This window comes from Rhinopithecus bieti, unplaced genomic scaffold (genome assembly GCF_001698545.2).
Source record: "Rhinopithecus bieti isolate Rb0 unplaced genomic scaffold, ASM169854v2 scaffold_14229, whole genome shotgun sequence".
In the NCBI taxonomy this organism is placed as follows: Eukaryota; Metazoa; Chordata; class Mammalia; order Primates; family Cercopithecidae; genus Rhinopithecus; species Rhinopithecus bieti.
In genome coordinates, this window is record NW_016807978.1 from 448,402 (window position 1) to 475,790 (window position 27,389).

At 42.3% G+C, this 27,389-nt stretch overlaps 2 pseudogenes; both read left to right on the top strand.

The window, feature by feature from the left end:
• Nucleotides 1-6,353: 6,353 nt before the first annotated feature.
• Nucleotides 6,354-6,602, top strand: LOC108537205 (cytochrome c oxidase subunit NDUFA4 pseudogene; annotated as a pseudogene).
• Nucleotides 6,603-16,540: 9,938 nt separating this feature from the next.
• The window catches only part of LOC108537190 (BUB3-interacting and GLEBS motif-containing protein ZNF207-like), a 30,280-nt pseudogene continuing 19,431 nt past the window's right edge, over nucleotides 16,541-27,389 (top strand).

A 27,389-nucleotide genomic window follows, 5' to 3' on the forward strand; every position in this document is an offset into this window, starting at 1 on the left:
TAGGCTTACCTCTTATTTCATTAAATAATAACTAAGTATAGTAACGAATGCAACCAGTATAAATGGGTTTGGGAATAAACCAAGTTTACTCTAAGTAAGCATAAAACTGAAGATAACAGAAGCGTGGGGTATAATAGTGAGTAGCCTACTAACATAGAGTGTGCAAAGTGCCATGGACCTCAGCGGGATGTATTACAGAGGATGTGGAGAACCTCTATTAATCTGGCAAGTCAATTAAGTGAGAGTCAGTTGTGAAAATGTCTACTGTACATGTATCCCTGAAATTATAGATTCTGTAAATTAAAATCTGCAGGCCAGGCACAGTGGCTAAAGGCCTGTAATCCCAGCACTTTGGGAGGCCGAGGTGGGCAGATCACGAAGTCAAGAGGTCGAGACTAGCCTGGCCAACATGGTGAAACCCCGTCTCTACCAAAAATAAAAAATAAAAATAAAAATAAAAGTAGCCGGGCCTGGTGGTGTGTGCCTGTAATCCCAGCTACTCGGGAGGCTGAGGCAGGAGAATTGCTTAAACCTGGGAGGCAGTGGTTGCAGTGAGCCAAGTTTGTGCCACTGCACTCCAGCCTGGGCAACAGAGCAAGACTCCGTCTCGGGGGAAAAAAAAATCTGCAAATAAGCCAAAACTGATTTACCTCTTATGACTTCTTTATTTCCAGTACAAGTAGTCGATTTGGGGCTATATTTGTTGGGTTTATAGTAAGGCTATTGAGAAGCCTATCCATTTGCCTCAAGCTTCTCCACCATTTGGTAGTCATGGTACCATTTTAGCTTCATTCAATAATGGTCATTTCCTAGTTGGTGTTGCAGTATAAATATCAAGCTCTTTAAGATAAAGTAGCTTCACCCAGAAGTAAATTACCTCCTCTACAAAGTATGAAGATACAATTAAGGCCAGTGTCTCTCAATCATTTGTTTTCATTATTGTTGTCCCCCTAAAAAACATTTTCAGACGTTTTTTCTTAATTGCCCCCATGAAATTTTAATATTATATAAACTATGTATCTATGTGTTTTATATACATATATATATATATATAGCTTTATACATTAAAAAGATTACATATACTCATGACCAATTTTCACTTCCTTGGGGGTGACATAGCCCCTGTTGAGGATGCATGACTAATGGCATATGAAGTGCACCCTGTATAAGGTTCTTATTTGGTTGTCCTCCATGGTTGACAAGGTAAACACAAATGGGAGGCTCATTGGGGAGGTGGAGGAAGTCTACTACAATAGTGAAGCAGTGAGTAGTGTCCCATACTTCTATTTTTTTTTCTTTTCTTTCTTTCTTTTTTTTTTTTTTTTTTTTTTTTTTTTTTTTTTTTTTTGAGATGGAGTTTTATGCTTACTTAGAGTAAACTTGGTTTATTCCCAAACCCATTTATACTGGTTGCATTCGTTACTATATGTTTGTCATGGGGATGTAATGGTGAGCAAAATAGACGAGGCATTGGCTCTTGTGGAGTGTACAGTCTGATGGAGGAAGACAAACTTTATATAAATAATCACTCAAATACTTAATTCCTAATTCTATCAAAAGAAACAATGTAGGTAAAATATTGAAATAAAAGATTTGAGTTGAAAATGGCAGGAAAATTTAAAGTTTTGCCAAGTTTTTGGATGCCTATAAGAAATGTGTCTTATATTTGTTTCCTCTTTTCCCTTCTAGCCTCTTGCAATAATTGAGTGGAGGCCAGTGGTGCTATCTTGGTTCACTGCAACCTCCGCCTCCTTGGTTCAAGCGATTCTCCTGCCTCAGTCTCTCACATAGGTGGGATTGAAGGCATGCACCACCATGCCCAGCTAATTTTTATATTTTTAGTAGACCCAGGGTTTCTCCATGTTGGCCAGGCTGGTCTCGAACTCCTGACCTCAGGTGATCCACCCACCTCAGCCTCCCAGAGTGCTGGGATTACAAGTGTGAGCCACTGCGCCCAGTTCACTTCTTTTACTCTGTCTTTCTTTCTATCTCTCTTGCTGTCTTTATTCTTACTAACTCAGCGCTCATATTTTTATTAAAATGGTAAGCAATTCAATACCAGACTAGGAATAAAGAAGACAGTATTTTCATCAAACATTTTACAGTATTAAGCAACAGTAACAAATATACCTTTCCTTTTCAAATGATTAGCAGTTTCTTTTACCTGAGAAGTAAACTATCTGTGAATACCATTATCCAGTGTCATCACACCATTTCATGTGCCCTCTCACCTTCATACTTGCTTATTGTCAGTAGCATATATATCATGTGTGTTAGCAGCACAGTTCAGAGATCCACATGATAGCATTCCGAAAAAAAGAAAAGAAAAAAAATCAAAAACGAGAAAAATGTGGAAAGAAAGGGAAAGAACACTGGGTGGAGGAAGAGGAATCCTGATTTACATCCAAAAATTTCAAAGGGAACTATGAAATATCAACTTAATAGTAGTTTATTGTCCTACTATATTAAGGTCAGTTCCTTCAATGTTCATCTTCTAATACTGAAGAGTTATTTTCTTAGATCTGGAGCCAAAAAAACATGTGTATCCTGTTTTGTGTATAATTATCTCATAAGCTTCTAAGAGTAGTCTTTCTTAAAAAAAAAAAAAAAAAAAGAGTAGTCTTTCTGACATTTGGAGAGCAGTGCAAATTATTATTACTCCTATTTTCTATCTCTATATCCATCTGTCATCTCATTTGCTTTTCTGGTTTGTTTGTTTTCTTCTTGCATTTCCCTTTCCTGGCATATCCTCTCATACTCTTAATGTGCAGGAATAATATCCCTGATTATAGGCGATGGTAATTTTTTAGAGCCTTAAAACTTCTGTGCAAAATTGGATTCTGACTTGCTTAATAGTTATCTGGATGACGAGAAAACAACTTTGGGGAAAATCAAAGTACCACTAACGATTAGCTGGTGTCTGCCCAAAAAATGGGTTTTTGATTTTACAAACTCAATTATTGCAAGAGGCTAGAAGGGAAAAGAGGAAACAAATATAAGACACATTTCTTATAGGCATCCAAAAACTTGGCAAAACTTTAAATTTTCCTGCCATTTTCAACTCAAATCTTTTATTTCAATATTTTACCTACATTGTTTCTTTTGATAGAATTAGGAATTAAGTATTTGAGTGATTATTTATATAAAGTTTGTCTTCCTCCATCAGACTGTACACTCCACAAGAGCCAATGCCTCGTCTATTTTGCTCACCATTACATCCCCATGACAAACATGTGGCCTGTACATGGTAGATGCTCAATGCATTAGTGTTATTGAATAGACTGGATGGGAGATTCGGTAGTTGTGCAATTAAATAGATTGGATGGGAAGAATAGTTTGATATGACACTTTTCTCGATGCAGAATGATGCCATGAGAACAACTGTTATTTTTATTCATTCATCTTGATTCCTTTATTTATTCATCCTAGGGCTATGTGGTGCCTGAACAAAGACTATTAAGACCGTCCCTGGCCTTTAGTGACTCCTAATCTATAGAGAGAGACAGATGTAACCCAATAAATCATAATACAATGAGAGATGAGAAATAATAAATACCAAGTCAAAGGAGAGAGAAAAATAGCAATCCAATTGTCTCTTGTTGAAATCAGAGTTGTATCTCAGGCAGGTAATAATCTAAAGTAGAAAAAAACAAAGGATTTAGAACTGAATTTTTGTTTTGTTTTGCTTTGTAATGGGATCATTGAAAATGAAGCCAAACTAAACTGGGGGCTTTGTCCGTCTAACCCTATTCAGGTCTTGGTTTAAATATCACTCCTTCAGAGAAATCTCCTCTGATCCCTCGCTGCACACACTCACTGGGTTAGGGCCCCTCCATGCCCTTTCACTTGACTGAGAAGTTCATAAGGTCAAAGAACACGTTCGTCTAGTCCACTAACTATTATATCTCAAGAGACTAGAACTATCTCTGGCACTTAGTAGATGCTCAACAAATGTTTAATGAATAAAGTCTCCCTTGCAACATATTTACTTTTCTCTTTTCAAACCAATTTATCTCACTTTTCCACTCAACAAACAGAAAAAAATCTACTCCTCTCCAAATAATCTTCTTTGCCTTTTCCTTCAACATGACTATTTTTCTAATGTTTCAAGACATTATCATTCAATAACTGGAAGTAAATTACATTTTCTATATCTATATCCAGTAGGGAATCGGACCTGAAGAGATACCTGAGGCTTCTTCCTCCACCCCTGCTGAGCATCCTCAAAGACTAGGCCTGTTTGTAGACTCCCAGTTTTCCCATGGAGTTTCTCCACACCTCATGTGCACCGTTTCCACAAGATTTGGGCTGAAGAAGGGAGACTTTCTTTTGGAGAGTAAAGTGTTCTCAAGGGAACAATGAAAAGTCAGCATTTACTATCTATGCCCGAAATTAATTCTCACCCTCTGCTTTCAGTAAAGCGAGGAGAAGCAGCTCAAAATCTCAGTTTAAGGCTTTATGTGCTTCAGATATTTAGAAACAGAAATTTAAGAAGGACCCTGAAAGAGGCTCCATTCCTAAAGCACCAAGTTCTGAGGTCAGTAGATCCTGTGTTTGGTGCTTCCCCAGGCCATCTGGCAGTCAGAGAGAGATATTTTAAGTCATGGCAAGGCATGTGGCAACCTCAAAAACCACACCCTTTGAATGTCAGCCTCCTCCACCAACATGGGTAAGTCTGACATGCAGCAAGAAATAAAGGCCAGGCCATGAGGATATCAGCCCCACTGAAATGCTGTTGACTTTTTAAAAAAAATATGATTAGTACAAATTTCTTATTCTTTTATTTACTAAATGTTCTGCTGTAAACTGGAAAAGTCAGTCAAATTTGGATGTTTCCAGATGTCCAGATGTGTCCTAGATACAGCCTAGATGTCAAGAAGAAACTTGAATTGATTTAAATATGGGGTATTTTTTTTCACCATAGAAATATCTCTTCTGAATTATACACAGTCTTTCACATGACCTGGGAGGAAACAATAAAATATAATTACTGAGGAGGGATATGACTGATGCTCACAAATATTGGCTAAAAGTAGACACAGGATTAGAAAAGTTGAAAAGTTTCTTTTAATAGTGTCCTTTTCTCACACACACATTAAAATGATTACTAAAAGAACATATGGGGACTTTTCAGCTGGGATGCCCTGTTTAGAGGGGGGATTGAGAGGTGAAGCCAGTAGGACTTCCTTGGTCAAGTGGGGACTTGGAGAATTCTTCTGTCTTACAAGAGGATTGTAAAACGCACCAATCAGCAATCTGTAGCTAGGATTGTAAAACGCACCAATCAGTACTCTGTAGCTAGCAAGAGGATTGTAAAATGCACCAATCAGCACTCTGCAAAACATACCAACCAACGCTCTATAAAATGCACCAACAGTGGTCTGTAAAATGCACCAATCAGCAGGATCCTAAAAGTAGCCAATCACAGGGAAGATTGAAAAAAGGGCACTCTGATAGGACAAAAACAGAACATGGGAGGGGCCAATAAAGGAATGAAAGCTGGTCACCCCAGCTAGCAGCTGCAACCCGCTTGGGTCCCCTTCCACGCTGTGGAATTTTTGTTCTTTTGCTCTTTACAATAGACCTTGCTACCCTCCAAGAACAAAAAGAAAGAAAGAGAAGAAAAGAAAATATGGGGACTTTGTAAAAGTGTATTAAATATATACTTGCTGTTTTCATTGTAACAGATGTTATATCACTATATAGCAACTGTAACAACTGATATAACTGAAATCTCCTGGAATTTCCTGTTGGTTCTTATTTCATCTAGAAATAAGGATTTCTCTTTGTTTTCTTTAGTTAAAATAATTCACCTTTAAGGGAGGAGTACCACCTTCTGAGGTCCTGAGTTGATGGCAGCAGACAGAACATCTCTGGATGACCTGGTTCTGGTACCAGTCCTACTACATATTATTCACCAGAAAAACAGACCAAAGTTCTCATCATAAAAAAAAAAAAAAAAAGGGTAAGTATGTGAGGTAATTTATATGTCAATTATCCTGCTTTTGCCATTCCACAATGTATACATATATCAAAACATCATGTTGTACACCATCAATGTATATAATTTTTGTCAATTAATTGATTGATTAATTAATTGAACTAGATCAAAGAATATCTCTAAGATTCTTCTTCATGCCAGTGTCCCACAATCCTTCAGTGCCCCCACAATTATTTTGAAGACAAATTAGGGAAGGACTGGGTCAAGGGTCTGCCTAAATACAGCATGCAGCTAACTGTTCACTGGAGTTTTAGAGCTTGCTCTCAAAACTTAGGAGCCAAATACTACTTAGCCCAGGACCTGGTGGCTAGGTTGGTTCTCTCATTTCCAGTCGAGGGCCTCTGCTGCAAACATGCTCTGCTAGATCCTCAGTTATTCCAAGAAGCAGCCAAACTTGATGCCCCTCTTTGTATTTATTGGACCTGGAGGTCCTGGAGCAGCAGTGTATCTCTTGTGTCTGGCATTGTTCAATCCAGATGTTAGTTGGGACAGAAAGAATAACCCAGGGCCCTGGAACAAACTGGGTCCCAAGGATCAATACAAGTTCTACTCAGTGCATTTGGATTACAGCAAACTGAAGAAAGAAGGTCCAGATTTCTAAGTGAAATGTTTCACTATAAAGCTGCTTTAGAATGAAGGTTTTCCAGAAGTCATCCACACAATTTTCCACTTAACCAGGAAGTATTTCTCCTCTAAATACATAAAATCACGTTGATATAATGTGTTGAAGACTACACTTTAATTAATCAATAACTGAAACTTGAAAAAAAAATTATGAGCCTAGAAAAACCTGCTGCTTTGTATTTTTTGTTTTCACTTTTTGTTTTGCAGAGATGAGGGCTAAACCAATGAGGAAGAGGAAACACAGGGAAGATAGTTAATGCTTCAAAAATGACAACAAACTTAGGAGTCATCAGCTCATAAAATATGAGCCATAAATTGGAATGAAATCACCCTGGGAAGATATATAGAGTGAGAAAAGAAATAAGACTGAGATCTGGGCCGGGCGCAGTGACTCACGCCTGTAATCCCAGCACTTTGGGGGGCCGAGGCGGGCGGATCATGAGGTCAGGAGTTCAAGATCAGCCTGACCAATATGGTGAAACCCCGTCTCTACTAAAAATACAAAAAATTAGCCAGGCATGGTGGTGAGCACCTATAGTCCCAGCTACTCAGGAGGCTAAGGCAGAAGAATTGCTTGAACCCAGGAGGTGGAGGTTGCAGTGAGCCAAGATCACACCGCTGCACTCCTCCCTGGGCAACAGAGCGAGACTCTATCCCAAAAAAATAAAATAAAATAAAATAAAATAAAATAAAATTCAACAAAATGTAAATTCAATTATTCAGTCACACATTTCAAGTATTCAATAACCACATGTGGGTTACTGAGTACCAGTAGCTACCATGTTGGACAGCATACATATAGAACACTTCCATCAGCACAGAAAGTTCTACTGGACAGTACTAGTCTAGAAAATCTCTGGCCACCATCACAAAGAAGTAGAAGAAGATGTGCTATCTGCCTCAGTCTTTGGATAAAGGTAGAAAACTCTCCCAGTGAGAAATCGATACATTAAGCATGTGTCCCTTCCAGGTGTGAGGTACAAATTTGTACCATCCTTATGTGCTAGAATCCCAAGCCAAAAATTGTACACTTAGAGTCCCAGCAGAAGTAAGTGCAGAACTTAATACACATCCACAAAATACTCCACAGTATATATTCACAACCCCAGACACACAGGATTCCACAGTAAAAAGTAATCTTATCTAAAAATGATCTAATGATAAACAAGTACAAACCACAGAAAGAATTTGAACAGGCACTTCACAAAACTCTCATACACTATTGGTGAAAATGTAAATTGTGTGTCTAATGACCCAGCAATTCCATTCCTAGATATACACAACAGAAATGGGTACATACGAACATGTACCTAAGAGCATGTGCCCAGAAACAGTACAAAAGACAAGATATTCATAGTAGACTATTCGTAAGACAAACTAAAACCAACTTAACTGTCCATCAATAGAAGAATGAATAAATAAATTATATATATTCATACAATGGAATAATTTAAGGCAATGGGAATAAACAAACTACTGCTATACCTAAAGACATAGATGAATCTCTCGAAAACAATGTTAATGGAAAGAAGCCAGACAAAAGAGTCCATATAAAGTTCAAAACAGGCAAAACTAATCAATGATCACAGACATTAGGATCAAGATTACTTTTGAGAGGGGTGGTGACTGAGAACCGCTTTGTGGGGCTTCTGGGGTGCTAGTAATATTCTCTTTCTCGATCTGAGTGGTTGTTACCTGGGTTTTATTTCCTTTTTGAAAATGTTTCAAGTGCATAGTTATGATTTGTGTACTTTTCTATATGTATATATAAAATTAAATTTTTGTTCAAATAGTAATTGGAGGGATTAAAAACAAAATGGAACTGAAATTCTAGAAAGCAACAACATGGAATACAGGATAGGGATGTCAGAGCTCAACTATTCCATAGTGTTTATATTGTTCTGAGGGAGAATAGAAATATTTATTAATGTTAGTTAAATAGGCATGTTAAGTAAGTATGTTAAATTTTTTTTTTTTTTTTTTGAGATGGAGTTTCGCTCTTGTTGCCCAGGCTGGAGTGCAATGGCGCTATCTCAGCTCGCTGCAACCTCCACTTCCTGAGCTCAAGTGATTCTCCTGTCTCAGCCTCCTGAGTAGCTGGGATTACAGAAGCATGCCACCATGCCCAACTAATTTTTGTATTTTTAACAGAGACAGGGTTTCATCATATTGATTAGGCTGGTCTCGATCTCCTGACCTCAGGTGATCCACCCACCTCAGCCTCCCAAAGTGCTGGGATTACAGGTGTGAGCCACCGCACCCGGCCAGCATGTTAAAACTTTTAAGGTAACAAACAAAGAATAATAAGAAAAAAATGCCTGGGCGCGGTGGTCACGGCCTGTTAAATCCCGCACTTTGGAGGCGAGACAGTGGGATCAACGAGGTCAGGAGATCGAACCATCCTGGATAAAAACCACGGTGAAACCCGTCCTCTACCCAAAAAATACAAAAAAATTAGCGGGTGTGTGGGGCAGGCCGCCTGTAGGTCCCAGCTTACTGGGAGGCTGGCAGGAGAATGGCGTGAACCCGGGGAGGCGGAGCTTGCATAGTGAGTGGAGGATCGCGCCACTGCACTCCAGCCTGGGCGGACCAGAGCAAGGGACTTCGTCTCAAAAAAAAAAAAAAAAAAAAATAAGAAAAAATATGTAAATTTTGAAACAAAGAAAAGAAATATTTCTTTTTTAAAAGTGATGCTAAAATAGTAAAAGAAAAGCACAAAGAAAAAACATAAAATTTCTTTCAAATGGTGATATAAATATACCCAAATAAATCAGTAATCATGATAAATATAAACAAGTTAAACTCACCAATTTAAGAAACTGTTATCCTCAGATTGGAATAAAAACAAAGCAAAATGCAGCTATAAATATCTTACAAGAAACACACCTAAACAAGGAAACACATGTATAAAGTAAAGGGATAAAGCTGTTGTATTAGTCACGGTTCTCTAAAGGGACAGAACTAATCGAATAGATACATATCTAAGAAGGAGTTTATTAAGTATTAACTCACACAATCAAAAGGTTCCACAATAGGCCGTCTGCAGGCTGAGGAGCAAGGAGAGCCAATCTGAGTTCCAAAACTGAAGAACTTGGAGTGTGATGTTAGAGCACAGGAAGCATCCAGCAGGGGAGAAAGGTGTAGTCCGAGAGGCTAGGCCAGTCTCTCTTTTCACATTTTTCTGCCTGTTTACATTCTAGCAGAGCTGGTAGCTGATAGATTGTGTCCACCCATATTAAGGGTGGGTCTGCCTTTCCCAGCCCACTGACTCATATGTTAATCTTTTTTGACAGCACCCTCACAGACACACCCAGGATCAATACCTTGTATCCTTCAATCCAATCAAGTTGACACTCGGTATTAGCCATCACAGCTGTCTAGTCAGAAGTTGGATTGATCTAGGGTTAAGGACTTGGGTGAGTGCAATGGATGGAAAGTAAAATAAAATGGTGAGAGAGTGCTCCAAGGGATAGGTTACAAGTCTAGGCTGGCTTTTAAGGAAATGATGCCAGAAAACTGCTGACAGTGGGAAAACAGAACAGTTGAGGAAGTGGGACAGTCAAGAAAATGACAATCTAGTGGGTCCCAAAGCAGATGTGATAACACACAGCAAAGGAGCAAGCTTGGGTTCCATCAAATTTAAATTTAGATTTAAAAGGCAATTCAGTCTTTTCTGTATCTTATCCAACTTTCTTATTGTAAATAATCTATAGGGCTCTGCAAGTCGTAAAGAACATAATTCACAGCAATGTCCTCTAAAGTTGAAGTAATCAGTCTTTAAACTATAGACAGCCTTGAATTCCATTTTAGAATTGTGTAGGCAGGGCCAACAGAAAAACCAGGCATCTGGTCAACAACCAAAATCTCACTGGGTCTTGAGGCAATCAGGGCACAGAAATTTAAAACAATATCTAAGCAAACATTGACCTTTCATGTAACAAAATGTAACACACATTTCCTTTGGTAAAGTTCATTTCTATTTTTCTGCATTACCTACCACTTACATGAGGGGAAATAACCCTTACAATGTATGTGAGGTTCACTAAGTGGAAATTTTAGATTTAGGTTCAATATAGTAAGTACATCGCTATAAACTCCTTAACAGGCCTCCATCTACTGAAATCCTTTTTTTTTTTTTTTTTTTTTTTTAAAGACAAGGTCTCACTCTATTGCCCAAGTTGCAGTACAGTGGTGTGATCATAGCTTACTGCAGCCTCGAATTTCAGGGCTCAAGCAATCCTACCGCCTCAGCCTCCTAGGTAGCTGGGACTACAGGTGCACACCACTATGCTTGGCTAATTTTTTTTCAACTTTTTTAGTTGAAGTAGGGGAGGGAGTCTTGTGATGCTGCCCAGGCTAGTCTTGAATTCCTGGCATCAGGCAATCCTCTCACTTCAGCCTCCTGAGTAACTGAGATTACAGGTGTGAGCCACCATGCCCAGCTATGAAATCTTTTTTTTTTTTTTTAGACGGAGTCTCGCTCTATCACCCAGGCTGGAGTGCAGTGGCGTGATCTCAGCTCACTGCAAGCTCCGCCTCCCAGGTTCACACAGTTCTCCTGCCTTAGCCTCTCGAGTAGCTGGGACTACAGGTGCCTGCCACCACGCCTAATTTTTGGTATTTTTAGTAGAGACAGGGTTTCACCATGTTAGCCAGAATGGTCTTGATCTCCTGGCCTTGTGATCCGCCCACCTCAGCCTCCCAAAGTGCTGGGATTACAGGCGTGAGCCACCGTGCCTGGCCCGAAATGTTCTTAATTTTAAAGTCTCAGCCCACGTGCCACAGCCTCCTTAAGCCATCTTCAACTTCCTCAAGCAGAATGTATTACTGTTTCCTCTGCATTCCTTCTTCACATTGGTAGTATGGTTGATATGTCAATTTTTCTATTCTGCCTTTAGTATAATTATTTACATAAATCCTCATCTCTCTTAAAATGATGAATATCCTGAGGACAAGAAGCACTCTTGAACCTACTCCAGAATACAGCACACCATCCTATAGTGAAGAAGGGGCCATAAACTGGACATAGAGAGTTGATCCACTTCCCAGATAGGGAAGTATGATTTTGTTTCATGGTATTTTACTTTTCTCCTTTAAACTGAAGAGGCTGCTCAGCCTAAGAGTACCAGACTGACATAGGAGAACAACTGATCTTCCAGAAAGTGGTGCCAACATCTCTCCACTCCAAAGAGCTAGAATACCAATACACCTAGGGAGATCCAGTGATCTGGATCCTGACCTCGTGATCTGCCCGCCTCGGCCCCCCAAAGTGCTGGGATTACAGGCATAAGCCACCGCGCCTGGCCCAGTTCAGTATATTTTGATATTGCATCTTCCTAATGTTTGCTTCAATTAGGGACAACTCTGAACCACACACACACTTTTTTGTAATGATTTTCTATGAGTAAACCCTTGAGGAGTCATATAAACCATGCCTATCTTTCAAGTGTGTCTGTACCAACCTTCCCGTTAAGTCCGTGAAGAGAATCCATTATATTAGTATATTATTTCTTATGGCAAAGGCTACCAATACATGAGCCACGGGTTCACTATGTGAACAATGCCTGATGAGAATCTTGCTAAAATATTTTCCTTTCTTTTCTACCTTCATCGTAAGGGAGAAGGGAGATGTCAAGAAATAAAATCTCATTGGCTCAGTCAGGTGCAGTGGCTCATGCCTGTAATCCCAGCACTTTGGGAGGCCAAGGTGGGCGGATCACCTGAGGTCAGGAGTTCAAGACCAGCCTGGCCAACATGGTGAAACCTCGTCTCTACTAAAAATAGAAAAATTAGCCAGGCGTGGTGGCATGTGCCTGTAATCCCAGCTACTTGGGAGGATGAGGCAGGAGAATTGCTTAAATCCAGGAAATGGAGGTTCCAGTGAGCCAAGATTGTGCCACTGCACTCCAGCCTGGCCGACAGAGCAAGACTCTGTCTCAAAAAAATAAATAAATAAAATCTCATTGGCTCTCAGGGTGATCTTTATAGGGGTCCCAGGATAGGGTTAAATTGTTACTACACTTGTGGCAGACCTCAACAATGCAAAGCCCATAGAAACACATTAGTGCCCATCATTGTTAAAAAAAAATAGTATTAAATGTGCTTAGGCACCGAAACTATAATCTAAGAGGCAGAATTCAAGTCTTAAGTCCCAATTCCTGTTTTCTAAAGCATAGCAAAGTAATTTACTCTCTGAGTAAAACAATCTTTCTAGATCAGTGGTTCTCAAAGGATGAGGTTTCTAGATCAGCAGCATTAGCATCACATGAGAGCTTGTTAGAAATGCAAATTCTCAACTGTGCAGCCATAAAAAGGAATGAGATCATGTCCTTTGCAGGGACATGGATGAAGCTGGAAGCCATCATCCTCAGTAAACTAACACAGGAACAGAAAACCATGAGGCTGGGTGTGATGGCTCACGCCTGTAATCCCAGCACTTTGGGAGGCAGAGGCAGGCAGATCACTTGAGATCAGGAGTCAGCCTGGCCAGCATGGCAGAATCCCCATCTCTATTAAAAATACAAAAATTAGCTGAGTGTAGCGGCAGGCGCCTGTAGTCCCAGCTACTTGGGAGGCTGAGGCAGAAGAATCACTTGAACCTGGGAAGAGGAGGTTGCAGTGAGCTGAGATCATACCACTGCACTCCAGCCTGGGCGACAGAGTGAGACTCTGTCCAAAAAAAAAAAAACAGAAAAACAAAACCAACACTGCATGTTCTCACTCATAAGTGGGAGTTGAACACTGAGAACACATGGACACAGAGAGGGGAACAACACACACCAGGGCCTGCTGGGGGATGAGGGATGAGGGGAGGGAACTTCGAGGACAGGTCAATAGGTGCAGCCAACCACCATGGTACACGTATACCTTTGTAACAAACCTGCATGTTCTGCACATGTATCCCAGTGTTTTGTTTTGTTTTTTAGAAGAAGAAAAAAAGGAAAAAGAAAGAAAATGCAAATTCTCAGCCTCACCCTCCACCTGCTAAAGCAGAAACTTCAGGTGTGAGGCCCAGCAATCATGTTTAAACAAGCCCTCCAGGAGAAGCTGATGCACAGCACAATTTGAAAACCATGACTCTAGACCAGATCAAACAGTGACCTGTGGAGCACAGCATTAGCATTTCCTGGGAGCTCATCAGAAAGGCAGCATTTCAGGCCTCACCTCAGACCTACTAGATCAAAAACTGCAGCTGAACCAGATCCTCAGGTGATTTGTATATACATTAAAGTTTGAGAAGCAGGATCAAGGATCAAACTGAGAAAGTTAAAAACCTGAATAAATAGGCAGAGCACGGTGGCTCACACCTGCAATCCCAGCACTTTGGGAGGCTGAAGGGGGCAGATGACCTGAGGTCAGGAGCTCAAGACCAGCCTGGTCAACATGGTGAAACCCCATCTCTACTAAAAATATGAAAATTAGCTGGGTGTGGTGGCACATGTCTGTACTCCCAGCTAGTAGGAAGGCTGAGGCAGGAGAATCACTTGAACCCAGGAGGTGGAGGTTGCAGTGAGCAGAGATCACACCACTGCACCCCAGCCTGGGCGACAGAGCGAGACTCCATCTCAAAAAAAAAAAAAAAAAAAAAACCTGATTTTATAAATATGTCACTGCAAAACTTACAGCATACTCTCTTCCTCATATAATTCTCTCAATAACCTTGTAGATTAGGTATTGTCATGACCTCCATCTTACGTATGAGACACAAGGAGAGTGGATAATTTGCTGGATGCCACAAAGCCAGCAAACAGAAGAGCCAGGATTTCAACCTAGGTATTTTGACTGTGAAAGGTAGGCTCTTAGCCAGCACCTATAACAAGTTATTCTGATTGTAACTCCAGTAAGGTCTTTTTTTCTCTCTCTTTCACATCACACTGCCTCTCTAACAGCAATTACATTCATCACAACCAATTAAGCCTTTCCCCTAAAACTAAGAATAATATATATCTATTTTAGTTGAACAAATATTTATGGAGGTCTTTTTTTAGCAGAGAAGCCTGACCTGGTGGAGCTTATAATGCTAGGTTAGTAAATGTAGGTGCTCAATAAATATTTGCTGAACAATGAATCAGTGAATAATTTTATTATAATATGCTAAGTGATTCAGGAGGAGAGATGAGAGCCCTGTATACATTCTGCGGCCTCAGACATTTCCTGTAAATGATGAATGCTGAGCTGAACCCATAAAAAGAGGAAGTGTCGGCCAGGCACGGTGGCTCACGCCTGCAATCCCGGCACTTTGGGAGGCCGAGGCAGGCGGATCACAAGGTCAGGAGATCAAGACCATCCTGGCTAACATGGTGAAACCCCGTCTGTATTAAAAATACAAAAAAATTAGCTGGGGGTGGTGGCGGGCGCCTATACTCCCAGTTACTCGGGAGGCTGAGGCAGGAGAATGGCATGAACCTGGAAGGCGGAGCTTGCAGTGAGCCAAGACCATGCCACTGCACTCCAGCCTGGGCGACAGAGCGAGACTCCGTCTCAAAAAAAAAAAAAAAAAGAGAGAGAGGAAGTGTCAGCCAGACAAAGAATAAGGGAAACAGGATTCTAGTCATGCTAAAGTGCTGGGGTTTTATCTGAGGATGACAACAATCACTAAGTATTTAAGGGAACCATATGGTCAAATAGATACGTAGGAACACACATACATAAACAGTTATACCAAAAAAAAAATCAAAATACCAAGAATCTACTCCCCAAAGCCATTAGAACTTCCAGTGTCAAATAAACCACTAGGATTAGATTATTAGCAACCATACTCTGTCAGAATATATGAATGTGTGGTTTGTAATTAAGATCTTACCTCCCTGTACACGGGAATGCAGAGAAAGGGCTTAGTGGTCTGAGTTGCCTGCAGGATTCAGAGGGCCAAAAAAAGATAAACGAAACAGAGCCCAGGTCTGGGGATCTTCAGAAAATAATGGGAAGCCCCCTGCTCCTGACTTAGTTTCAGTATAAATTCTTATAGAAAATAGGAACAAGAGGGATAAATTTGAGTGACACACCATTTTTCTTTTTGAAACATAAATGACACATCATTAAGATGTCTGCTCTTCAGAATTCCTCAGAAGTGAAATTCTCCTCCTCCTTAGCTTCCTGGGTTTTTTGTTTTGTTTTGTTTGTTGTTTGTTTGTTTTGAGTCTCACTCTGTCACCCAGGCTGGAGTGTAGTGCCGCAATCTTGGCTCACTGCAACCTCCGCCTCCTGGATTCAAGCGATTTTCCTGCCCCAGACTCCCCAGCAGCTGGTATTACAGGCATACACCACCACGCCTGGCTAATTTTGTTGTCTTTTTAGTACAGGCAGGGTTTCACAATGTTGGCCATGCTGGTCTCTTAACTCCTGACCTCAGGCGACCCACCCACCTTGGCTCCCAAAGTGTTGGGATTACAGGCATGAGCCACCACACCCAGCCATGTATGCTATTTTTTTACATAGATTTCCTAGAATTTTTATTAATGATTATAGATGCCCAAGCAATAATTTCCATATCTTACTGTCTGTAAACCATAAAGCAAATATATGTATTTTTTTCTTTCTCTCCTACTTTTGCTTACATTTTGCTTTATCTCCAAATAACTCAAAATTATTAAATAGATTAAACAACAATATTTAGGGAGGGAGGGTTACTTGTATCCTCTGTTTTAGGCATCAAGGTAGTTCCTCATCAAAAAAATAAATTTTCTTAAGTTTATTAGGGCTCCAGGATTAAAAGTATTTTCTTGAGGTGTTTTATAAAAGGGCAAATGGTTCAAAAAAAAAAATTTGATTCTTAGTTGCCTAAACCAAAGTTCAGACATGTAAAGCTTCCTCTTCAGTAGGGTGTGTTGGAATATTGATGGATTGGGCCATGCAGCCAAGGTCCCCACAGTTGGGAGTGCAGGGACAGCGTTTCTTCCTTGTCCAAACACCAACATGAACTGGGGATCCTCAAAGAAAGACATGACCCAAGAGATCAGGGTCACTTGTCCGTCTAGCAGAGATCAAAGCAGCCTTCCTTCCGAGAAGCACCCTCAACTCCCCAGCCTGTCCTTAGAGAACATCATCAACAGTCTGCACAGGGGCAGAAGGAAAAGAGGCAAAGGGTGTGTGGGGAATAGCGGTTCACTTCCCACCAAGACATGAAAGCAACTCAAGAATATGCAACCACCTGCCACAGCCTTGTTTGCCCTTAGACTTTAGACTTTTTTCATCCACATCTTGGCATCCTCAGTCAAAAATATAATAGGTCACCCAAATATTTTAATAAAACATTTTCTAGGGCAGACTCAAGAGTATTAAAACTACCTTAAACCAAGCAAGCATAGCAATGAGAAACCTCATTTCAACTGCTCCTTATATAAAGACTTGGTTCAAAGATCAATTCTTGAAATTCTTTTTTTGTCATAAAAGCATGAACTGCATTTAGCAGAATTTTGATGAATAAATTTTTAAATTATTTATAAATTTCTAACAATTTAATACAAATATTTTCATGGGCATGTATTTGCTGCAGGCTTAATTATATGAGCAAGTAGATATTTATATACAAAGTTATGGGTCTATTTTTGAAACTGCTTATGAAATATTCTTCTATTTTACAAAGTACTTATTTCAAATAAAAAGTCCATATAGAAGCCAGGCCTGGCGGCTCACACCTGTGATCCCAGCACTTTGAGAGACCAAGGTGGAAGAATCACAGGAAGACAGGAGTTCAAGACCAGCCTGGAAAACATAGCAAGACTCCATCTCTACAAAAAATTTAAAAATTAACTGGGCATAGTGGCATGCACCTGTAGTCCCAGCCACTCTGGATGCTGAGGCAGGAGGATTGCTTGAGCCCAGGAATTAAAGGCTGCAGTGAGCCATGATTACACTACTGTACTCCAGTCTGGGTGACAGAGTGAAACCCCCATCTAAAATAAAATAAAGGGCATATAGAGGTTGTGCCTACATTGCACTGAAATTACTATTCATTTTCACTACCCCCAATGTTTGGAGACATTTAAAAAACTGGTTATTAATAGATAAGCAAGCATTCGATAAATATCATCTGCTTGATTTCCCACTCTTTAGAAAACCATGAACAAACATTTGATCTTTACCACTTAGCATTTTAACATTTCTTGGTCATACAGACAAGTAGGTTATTGAAGAGACTAACATACTCGCATTTCCTCTTTTAAATATGACTTCTAAAATAGGCAGTTTGAAAATTATAATTGCCATACCATGTCAAGTGGCTCATCATCTAGTGTGATGTTTTGTCTCTGAGTACAGCCCAACCATGGCCTGTGTGATGCTATCGTTGTTCCCCATAATGGCAAAAGATAAATATCCCTCTTCTATTTCCCATCCCAGAAAAAAGAAGTGCACTTCCCCTACTAAAGGCAAACCCCTCCTTACATACTCTCAACCCTACCTTCTCCCATATCCTCTGAGAGCTTTTCAGTAATGCCTTATCCTAACCCCATTCCCACCCCACCCCCACCCATTTATCTACACAAACCCCAAATCATATAAATGTCTTATCTCAACTCTTGGCTACTATTTCATCTCTCTCTTTCTTCTCTTTAGGAAATCTCTTGGACTCTATACTCTCTGCCTCTACTTCCTCTTTATCCCAGCTCAATCCTTGAAAGTTGGCTTCAAAACCGTAACTATAGACCAAAACATTTTCTCAATGGCCTCTCAATGATCAAATCCACTGGCCCCTTCCCCACTCCTCATTCCCATCAGCTTCTCTTCCTGGCTGAAACTGATTCCTCACCCCATTCTTAGGACCTTCTTTGCACTGTCCGCCACTTTCCCTTTTCTAACTCTGCTTTCTTCGTCTATCTCTGTCTCCCTTGCAGACTCTACTTTTTCTTCTTGTCCTGGGTGTAAAGCATTATATATGGATCTACTCTTGGGCTTCTCATCTCTCTGGGCCTCATTCTTTGAAGATCCTTTATAGGTAAAAGACCCCCAAGTGTGCCAGTTCTGATCTGAACTCCAGGTTCATATTGCTCACTGCCTGCTAGTGATCTCCACCTACATACATCTCAAACTCAGTATGTCCAAACTGCTCTTAACCTTCCCTTCAATGTCTGTTCCTCTTTTCCAGACACTAGGAAAAAAATCTAGGCATCATCTTCAATTATCTTCTCTTTCTCATTTCCCACATTTAGTTACAATGCCCTATATGTTCTTCTGTTTTTTTTTTTGTTTTGTTTTTTGTTTTTTTTTTTTAAGACAGAGTTTCGCTCCATCACCCAGGCTGGAGTGCAATGGCGCGATATTGTTTCACTGCAACCTCCACCTCCAGGGTTCAGGCAATTCTTCTGCATCAGCCTCCCAAGTAGCTGGGATTACAGGCACTCACCACCACGCCCAGCTAATTTTTGTATTTTCTTTAGTAGAGACGGTGTTTCACCATGTTGGCCAGACTGGTCTCAAACTCCTGACCTCAGGTAATCTGCTCGCCTCAGCCTCCCAAAGTTTTTTTGTTTTGTTTTTATGAAGTCTCACTCTGTTGCCCAGGCTGGAGTCAATGGCACCACCTCGGTTCACTGCAACCTCCGCCTCCTGGGTTCAAGCAATTCTCCTGCCTCAGCCTCTCGAGAAGCTAGGACTACAGGCGTGCACCACCATTCCCAGCTAACTTTTGTATTTTTAGTACAGACAGGGTTTCACCATACTGGCCAGGCTGGTCTTGAACTCCTGACCTCATAATCTGCCCACCTCAGCCTCCCAAAGTGCTGGGATTACAGGCGTGAGCCACCACACCCAGCTTCTATGTTCTTTTTACATGTTCTCACTTTCACTATTGCCTTCTGTGTGGATTGTTCCAAAAGTCAAGAGATGGTTCTACATATCCAGTCGTCTTCTTTCCTGACCCCCAATATACCCTACACACTGCTTCCAAAGTAACCCTTGAAAATGTGGTTCTTTATGGTGTCACTGCCCTGCAAAATGAAGCCCCAATACCTTAAGATGCTATTCAAGCCCCTACAAAACAGCCTGCCTCTGAATGCACCTGCTCATGAATCCTTCACTGCAATAATACTGGATGCTTCAGCTACCAGAGTACCACGCTGCCACTGTCTATGGGTATTACTTCTACCCAAAATGTTCTTCTCCACCTCTGAAACCCTCTCCATCCATTAAAACTAAGGAACATTTCAAATTCTGCCTCTTCTGTGAAAACTTCCCTGTTCTCTTAGAAACTTCTCCTTTATCTATGAGACATAGAACTCAGTGACATTGAACTAAAGAAATGTCTTTGCAAACTTACAAATGTGTGTGGAGATTCTGTTGTGCCAAATCTTGTATTTAGGATGTAGAGAATACAGAGTCCCTGTTTTTCGGAAACTTCTGCTTCTATGGGATAGAGAATGCTTAGCATACTAAATTATAACCATGGCTAGGTGTGGTGGCTCATGCCTGTAATCCCAGCACTTTGGAAGGCCGAGGCGGGTGGATCACCTGAGATCAGGAGTTTGAGAGCAGCCTGGCCAACATGGTGAAACCCTGTCTCCACCAAAAATACAAAAATTAGCCAGGCACGGTGGCAGGTACATGTAATCCCAGCTACTTGGGAAGCTGCAACAGAAGAATCGCTTGAACCCAGAAGGTGGAGGTTGTAGTAAACCGAGACATGCCATATGCAATCCAACCTGGGTGACAAAAGAAAGACTCCATCTCAAAAAAAAAAACAAAACAAAAATTGTACCCATGTTTGCATTCTGTGCTACAGATGCTCACAGAGGCACAGGGAAGGAGCACTGAACCCAGCCTGGGGTGTCAAGATGACTTTCCAGATGAGCAACACTGGAGTTTAAGAAAGTACGGTTGTCCAGACAGATAGGCATGAAGAACATTTCAGAAGTAAAAACCTCACATACGGAAAAGCATAAAAAACCATGTTCCATTTCAAGAATTCAAGTAACTCAGTTGCCTGAAGTATAAAACACATGGGAGCCAAGCAGTGTAGCTGACGCCTATAATCCCTACACTAGGAGGCCAAGACCGGCGGATCACCTGCGGCCTAGAGTTCCAAACCAGCTGAACAACATGGTGAAACCCATCACTACTAAATATACAAAAAAATTGCTGGCCATGGCAGGTGTCTACATTCCCAGCTACTCAGGAGGCTGAGGCAGGAGAATCGCTTGAACCCTGGAGGCAGAGCTTAGTAAGCCAAAATCGTGCCACTGCACTCCAACCTGGGCAACAGAGCAAAATCCTGTCCTGCTAAAATAAAACAAAAGCTATGGGGGCGGGGGGACAAGAAGCTGGAAAGACAAGCACTAGGTGTAAACAAGCTTGAGTGCCTGTATGTTATTTACTACAATCGTGCTGCATAAAAATCATCCTAGAACTGTGACTTCGAATAGCCGTGTCTGGTGCAATGGTGTGTCCACAATCAGTGGGTTCTTGCTCTCACTGACTTCAACAACAAAGCCGCAGGCCCTCACAGCGTTATAATTCTTAACGATGACGTGTCTCGAGTTTGTTCCTTCAGACGTCAGAACTGTCTGGAGTTTTTCCTTCCTGTGGGTTTGCGGTTTTCCGATTTCAGGTGTGAAGCTGCAAACCCTCACAGCGATTATTACAGCTCTTAAGATGGTGCGTCTGGAATTGTTCACTTCTCCTGGTGGGTTCCTGGTTTTACCAGCCTCCGGAGTGAAGCTGCTAACCGTTTCGGTAAATGTTACAGCTCATACAAGTAGCACAAACCCAAAAATTGAGCAGCAGCAAAATTTATCACAAAGCCCAAGAGAACAACCCTCCTACACCATTAAACACGACCCAAATGGCTTGGCACTAGCCGGGGCAGCCTGCTTTTCTTCCCTTATCTGACCCCACCCACATCCTGCTGAATGGTCCATTTTACAGAGCACTGATTGGTCTATTTTACAGAAAGCTGATTGGTCCATTTTACAGATAGCTGATTGGTCTGTTTTGCCAGAGTGCTGATTGGTGCGTTTACAATCCCTGAGCTAGACACAGAGTGCTGACTGGTGCATTTACGATCCCTTAGCTAGACATAAAAGTTCTCGAAGTCCCCACTAGACTCAAGAACCCAGCCAGCTTCACCTAGTGAATCCCTGACCAGGGCTGTAGGCAGAACTACCTACCAGTCTCGAGCCGCGCCTGCACTGGGCCATGGAGCAGGAGACTGCGCCTGTCAGGCAGGCTCGCGCCGTGCACTGGAGCCCACCGCGGAGCGGGGCTCAGACATGGCGGGTTACAGGTCCTGAGCCCTGCCCGGCGGGGAGGCAGCTGAGGCCCGGTGAGAATGGGAGCGCAACCGTGGCCGTCAGGCAGTGGTGGTGGTCCCGGCGCACCCTCTGCAGCTGCTGGCCCGGGTACTAAGCCTCTCCCTGCCCGCGGCCGGCGGTGCCGGCCGGCCGCACGGAGTGTGGCGCCCCCCGGGCGGTGCACGCGGGAACTCGCGCTGGCCTGTCAGCGTCGCGCACAGCCCGGGTTCCCGCCCACGCCTCTCCCTCCACACCTCCCGGCAAGCAGAGGGAGCAGGCTCCGGCCTCAGCCAGCCCGGAGAGGGGCTTCCACAGTACGGTGGCGGGCTGAAGGGCTCCTCAAGCGCCGCCAGAGTGGATGCGGAGGCCGAGGAGACGCTGGGAGTGAGGGCTGCTAGCACATTGTCACCTCTCAGTGGCACGCAGGTATAATCCCAGGTACTCCAGAGGCTGAGGCGGGAGGATCACTTGAGACCAGGAGGTGAAGGCTATGCTGAGCCATGATTGCACCACTGCACTCCAGCCTGGGTGAGGGAGCAAGACCCTGTCTCAAAAGGCCATTTATTCTTGCTTATAAATCTGTGGGTCATCGGAGTGGTTTCTCTGGTTTGAACTGGGGTCATGTAGTCATATGCAGTCAGAGTGTGCCCTGAGAAACACTCCTGCTGATCTTGGCAGAGCTGTCTCACATGTTTCGGAGTCAGCAGGCTATGAGGGGTTTCGGATGGCCATGAATCTTCCCCGCATGTGTCTCACATTGGCAGTACGTTAGCCTAGGCATGTCACGTCCTCATGACAAGGAAGAAGTGAAAAAGAGAACACACCCAGTCATGCAAGAGGAAACGCATGTGCTTTTCAAGCCTCTGTTTGCATTATGTTTGCTAACATTCAAGGGCCAAAGCAAGTCACATCCATGAGCCCAGAGTCAGAATGGGAGGGAACACAAAGGTTCAGGGCAAAGGCTGTGAAAACTGGGAGGGGCCGTTAATGCAATCAGTCTACCATAGTGCCCTGTAAAGGAGTCTGAATTTTTATACTTATAGGCATGTTGTTATTCCTATTGATTAGAAACTCTCGAGCACCAGGACTGTGTTTTATTCATTACATTGTCGTAGCAGTTAGCATAGTAATGTACCCAAAGTACACATTCAATAAATTTTGATAGAGTATAACTGAATCCCTAGTTTATACAATAATTTATTATACATACTAGCTGCAAGTTTTCTAAACACTTATCAAATAAATTTATATATTCAATCTATATCATCCTTGGAGTACAGAGTTCTGTTTATTACCTGCTGTGTAAAACAGTAATGCCTGTTCACTGCCTAAACACCACCTCCTTTAAGCTTAGCTGGGCTAATTCTAATGTTGAAAGGGAAGGTGAACAAATATGTGGGTTTTTTCCGCAGCCCTTCATAATTTTGCAAATTTCAAACTGGCCCTCTCTCTTCTATAAAAAAGACTTCAAGCTTCTTGGCCCATCTTCCAATAGTTTAAACAAAGATTCTTCTTTCTACTGGAGCAATTAAAATGGCCCCCAGGATGGCAGAGGAAATGTTTTGGTTTGGTTTGAGGTTTCCCAAACATCATTACAGACTCAGGACACCAAATATGTAGCTGACAGCAAAACAGTTTATAATTATGCACCAAGAAACAACCCACCGAAATCCCCGTTCTATGCATAGCCTGTCTCCCTGTGCCCTCATTCCTATCTCCACAATCCCACCCACGGTTCTCATCTAGAAAGACCCAGGGAAATGGCCTTTCTCTGGGCACCAAGTGGTATATACATTGGAGTCATCTTTGACTCCTTTTTGTGTGTGTGTGTGTGTGTGTGTGTGTGTGTCAGAATCTCGCTCTGTCACCCAGGCTGGAGTGCAGTGGTGCGATCTTGGCTCACTACAATCTCCACCTCCCCGGTTCAAACAATTCTTATGCCTCAGCCTCCAGAGAAGCTGGGACTGCAGGCATGCACCACCAGGCTAATTTTTTTATTTTTAGTAGAGACGGGGTTTCACCATGTTACCCAGGCTGGTCTCGAGCTCCTGACCTCAAGTGATCCCCCTGCCTTGGTCTCCCAAAATGCTGGGAATACAGGCATGAGCCACTGCCTCAGCCTGACTCCTCTCTCTCTTTCACACTCTACATTCAGTCCAGCAGCAAAGCATGTCAACTCTGTCTTCAAAATACGTCCAGAGTCTGACCACCTCTCATCGCTGTCACTGCTATTATCCTGGTCCAGACCACCATGAGCTCTCACTTGAATGATCAAAATAGCCTCCTACCCACTTTCCCACCCACCGTGCCCTCCACACGGTAGCCAAAAACATAAGCCTGATCATGTCATTCCTCTGCTCAAAATCTTCCAGTAGATTACTCAGAATAAGAGCCAAATTCTCACCTCAGTCTGTAAGGACCCACATGATTCCCCTGCACCGTCATCTTACCACTTTCCAGTGCTTTCTTGGCTCACTTTGATCCAGCCAAGAAGACAATGGTCTTTCTGCTGCTCTTGAATGTGCCCACTGTGCTGCCTCCTCAGGGTCTTTGCCTATGATGTTCTTCAGCCTGGAGTACAGTTGCCACAGACACCCACATGGCTCACCAGTTCCCTGTTCAAATGTCACCTTATCAGAAAATTTTCCCTACCTACCGGTTATGAATTAGCACTCGTGGCTCCCTCCCCACTTCATCACTCTCGATTCCCTCCTTATTTGTTTGACATGTTATATATACATTTGTATATTGTTTATCACTTGTCCTTCCCACTAAAATTTAAGATCAGCGACAGTAGAAACTGATCTGTCTTGTTCACTGTTTTATCCCCAGAAACTAGAATATAGATTAGGTAGATGGTAGACCTTCAACAAATAATTTGAATAAGGTAGCTATGCCTTACCCACACTGCACATAAGCATTAGGCACAGGCTTATTCTGAATGAAATTTGTTGAGTTTTATTCATTCCTTCTCTTTTTGATTCATTTCTCCAAACTACCCAGGATTTACATTTGCCTATGATGCTAAGAAACTTGAGGAAAATGCATGCTGTAGTATTTAAAAAGGATCAACTTTAGATATTTGCTTTAAGAAAAACGGAAATAAAGTTTCCAGCCAAATTTTCCTAAATTAATGTGCATGATAATAAAATAAACTTGCCTAATCTTCCTGGAATCACTTGGGTAATTCCAAACACAGAGTGATAATACCACAAGCTTCTCTAAATGCAAGGCAGACCCTTGCAAACCTGAGCTTTTAATACCAAACAAGTGCTAACTTTTTTTTTTTTTTTGAGATGGAGTCTCGCTCTGTCGCCCAGGCTGGAGTATAGTGGCGCGATCTCGGCTCACTGCACGCGCCGCCTCCCAGGTTCATGCCATTCTCCTGCCTCAGCCTCCTGAGCCGCTGGGACCACAGGCGCCCGCCACCACGCACAGCTAATTGTTTGCATTTTTAGTAGAGATGGGGTTTCACCATGCCAGCAAGGATGGTCTCGATCTCCTGACCTCGTGATCCGCCCACCTTGCCCTCCCAAAGTGCTGGGATTACAGGCGTGAGCCATGGTGCCCAGCCCTACAAGTGCTAACTTTTGAGTATATATGTGTAATGTTATTCTGCACATATCCACACCTCTACATCATCAAACTGTAAGAACCCACTGACATTCTAGGACGTTATCCAGGCTTCACCAAGAAACCTCATGTCCATATGTCTCCCAGAGCAATCAACTCTTAAGTGGCACTAACTGGAAAAGCAGCCTCCCATTGTCATCCCACAAGGAGAAGGGCAAAGGTCTGCTTTCAGATGCCAGTGTAGGGCCATTGGGCAAGGACCCTCAGATGCTGTTTCGATTTTTTCTTTCAGTTCTTTTTTTTTTTTTTGGTGGGGGGGGCAGTGTCTCACTCTTGCCCAGGATGGAATGCAGTGGTATGATTTCAGCTCACTGTAGCCTCTGCCTCCCAGGTTCAAGTGATTCTCCTGCTTCAGCCTCCTGAGTAGCTGGGACTACAGGCGCCCGCCACAACGCCCAGCTAATTTTTGTATTTTTAGTAGAGACGGGGTTTCACCGTCTCTACTTTCACCGGGTATGGCCTCATTCTGCTCTTCTTTTATTGTGATTTACTCTTCAGATATATAAGGCAGTGGTTTTCCAACATAGTATGCTATGGCACCTCATTTGTTTGCCAGAATTTTGTAAAATCTATTTTTGTTGCAACTGAGTATACATATGGTTACACCAAGGTCTATCAAAATTCATTCTGGAAAAAGTAAAGGTGGTGGCATAATGACAGATTGCAACCAAGAACAATTACATGTTTTCCAAAACATGGAAACACTGTTCCCCAAACATATAAGAAGATATCTTGGGAGGCCGAGGCAGGTGGATCACAAGGTCAGGAGATCGAGACCATCCTGGCTAACATGGTGAAGCCCCATCTCTACTAAAAATACAAAAAATTAGCCAGGCGTAGTGGCGGGCACCTGTAGTCCCAGCTACTTGGGCGGCTGAGGCAGGAGAATGGCATGAACCCAGGAGGCAGAGCTTGCAGTGAGCCGAGATCACGCCACTTCACTCCAGCCTGGGCAACAGAGCGAGACTCCAGTCTCAAAAAAAAATGACATCAAGGTAAGGGCAGTGAACTGAGCAGTCTTCAAACCTAGATGTGGCATGGAAAGGGAAGCATAGGAGCTGTGCCTTTGCTGTATGCACTTGTATGGATACCATAAGATACTGTTTTATCGTAATGTCATACTGAACATGGTGGTATCGTTTCGATTCCTTTAAGCCCTTATTTGTGTTGCCAGTACTTACAGCACTTGAAAGTGTGCTACAAACGCAGGAGACTGAGAGCCTCTAGTATAGCAGAAAGCTTTATACTTGCATGGAAGACCAGGGGAATAGATAACAGATTTATTCTGATTTAGGTTACATAAGGATACTTCCTCATATAGAATATGGAATTAGGAGAAGGCTTAATTTTTTTTTTTGAAATGGAGTCTTGCTCTATCACCCTAGGCTGGAGTGCAGTGCGCAATTTTGGCTTACTGAAACTTCTGCCTCCCAGGTTCAAGCCACCATACCCGGCTAGTTTTTTTGTGTTTTTAGTGGAGACAGGGTTTCACCATGTGGGCAAGGCTGGTTTCAAACTCCTGACCTCAAGTGATACACCTGCCTTGGCCTCCCAAAGTGCTAGGATTACAGGCGTGAGCCACCACGCCCAGCCAGGGGAAAGCTTAATTTAAGGATGGACTCTGTGTCCCACAGGCAATTTTCAGAAATGAGTAGTCAAAGAAAATTAGACCAACCTGAAATCTGATGTCTCTATCAGAGGATATTCAATAACCTTGGGAATTATCTTTAGTTTGTGCTTTAAGATGTAACTATCCCTCAGGATTCCAAAAATAAAAGACAATTGCTATCTCAGTGCTTGAAACTCCTAAAAGTGTTTCTCCTTCATCTGCCTCTCTTTCAACTGTGTTTCACTGGCAGCATTTGTTTTCCTATGAAGGTTTGTTTCTGAACCAGAGGAAAATGCTG